Below are 2,318 nucleotides of genomic sequence, written 5' to 3' on the forward strand. Positions count from 1 at the left end.
TGTCTCAATAAACATTGTCCAAAGGATCACTTTCCCTCCCAAGGATCGATCAAATTATCGAACTCCACGACAGGCTGTGAACGTCTTTCCTTCCCGGACGCATATTCTGGTTATAACCGCATCCGATTAAAAGAAGACGATGAGGTCAAAACAGTTTTTATAACACCTTACGGCGTGTTCCGCTATAGAACAATGCCCTTTGATTGAAAAAACGCGGGAGCAACATACCACCGGATGATGTGTATGTCTTGCCACACGTACTAGGCAAGAACGTCCAAGTATATATCGACGATATCCAAAATACACAAATTAGAGGCAAAACAATAGCAAAAGTGTTCGGGAAAGTAGATACGTTTTGGACGTATCAGTCGTCATAATAACAAAGAAGGGGTCAACCTTGATCGAGGATCTGAAGGAAACTTTCGACAACCTTGACAAGTTCTGCCTCAAGCTAAACCCAACAAAATGCTCCTTTGGCATTCCTGCAGGGGAACTTCTTGGTTTTTTGGTTTCAGCAAGAGGAATCGAGGCCAACCCAGAGAAAATCCAAGCCATCGTGACGATGAGGAAGCCAACAAAGTTGAAGAAAATACAACAGCTGACTGGGCGAGTCACAGCTTTAAGCAGATTCGTCGCCAGGCTGGGAGAAAAGGCGCTGCCGTTTTACGCTTTGATCAAACAAGGAGAGAAGTTCCAGTGGAACGAAGAAGCAGACAGAGCTTTCGAGGACCTTAAGCGCATAATCTCGACACCGCCAATCTTGGTGGCGCCTAAGGAGAAGGAGCCTCTCCTGTTATACATCGCAGCGACACCTCAGGTGGTTAGCACAGTCCTTGTGGTCGAAAGAGAAGAAGAAGGAAAACTCCACGGAGTGCAGCGGCCGGTATACTTCGTAAGCAAAGTTTTATCGCCTTCAAAAAAGCGGTACCCGTAGTACCTGAAGTTAGCATATGGAGTGTTCACAACCGCAAGGAAACTGTGACACTATTTTTCGGCACATCCGATAATAGTGGTCAATGAGGCGCCTTTATCCAATATATTAAACAACCCAGAAGCTACGGGTCGTGTCTCCCTTTGGGGAATAGAACTTTGCCCTCTTGACATCACATATGAGAAGAGAAAAGCAATAAAGTCGCAGATCTTACCAGACTTCGTCGTAGAGTGGATGCAGCTACAAAATACGGGACCTCCAGATTTGTCGAGAACTTGGACTATGAACTTCGACGGGTCCAAGAGACTAGAAGGAGCTGGAGCAGGCGTGATACTAGTATCACCTCAAGGCGACAAGTTGAAATACGTGCTACGGATGATGTTTCCAAACGCATCTAATAACGAGGCGGAGTACGAAGCACTTATACACGGGATGAAGATGGCGAAAGCCTGCGGAGCAACTCGATTAAAAATCTTTGGTGATTCACAACTGGTGGCTCAACAGGTGATGAATCAATGCGACACAGTCAATGACAGTATGATAGCATACAAGGAAGTATATAGTGAGCTCGAGAGGCTATTCGACGGGTGCGAAGTAAATCATATCAGCAGGCTCAGCAACGATGAAGCCGATGTTCTTGCAAACATCGGGTCGCAGTGTCTAGCAATACCACCTGGCGTACTTTGAGAAGAGATAACTGAAAGATCAACCAAGGCGAAGAAACAGCAGAAAAATGAGAAGGATGAGAAAGCCTCGGGGGCTCCAGCAGCACTGGAAGCAAATACATCGGAAGGTGAGGAGGAACCACACGTGATAATGATGGTACCAACTCCTTGGATGCAAGCTTACGTAGCATATATCCTGAGGAAAGAATTACCCGACGATCCAGTTGAAGCAAGGTGAGTTATCAGACGGCCCAAAGCCTTTACTATGATCAAAGGAGAGCTATACAAACGAAGTATTTCGGGAGTACTACAGAGATGTGTCACACCCGAAGAAGGAAGGCTTATTCTGAAGGATGTACACGAAGGGGTGTGCGGACATCACGCAAGCAGTCGAGCTATAGCAGCCAAGGTTTTCAGAGCAGGATTCTATTGGCTAACAACAATTGAGGATGCAAAGGACATAGTGCGTACTTGTGATGCGTGCTAAAGGTTTGCCGCAAAACCTCATTCTCCGACAGCAGAGTTGCTGCCAATACCGCTGTCATGACCCTTTGCTCAATGGGGCCTTGATATGGTGGGAAAATTTCACAAGGCTTGGCCAGGAGGATACGAGTATATGCTCGTAGCTGTCGATAATTTCACGAAGTGGATCGAAGCGAAGCCGATAAACTCACCAGATGCAGCATCCGAAATCAAGTTTATTAAGAGTATCGTTTTTCAAT

Source organism: Lolium rigidum, chromosome 4 (assembly GCF_022539505.1).
Source record: "Lolium rigidum isolate FL_2022 chromosome 4, APGP_CSIRO_Lrig_0.1, whole genome shotgun sequence".
NCBI classification, from domain to species: domain Eukaryota; kingdom Viridiplantae; phylum Streptophyta; class Magnoliopsida; order Poales; family Poaceae; genus Lolium; species Lolium rigidum.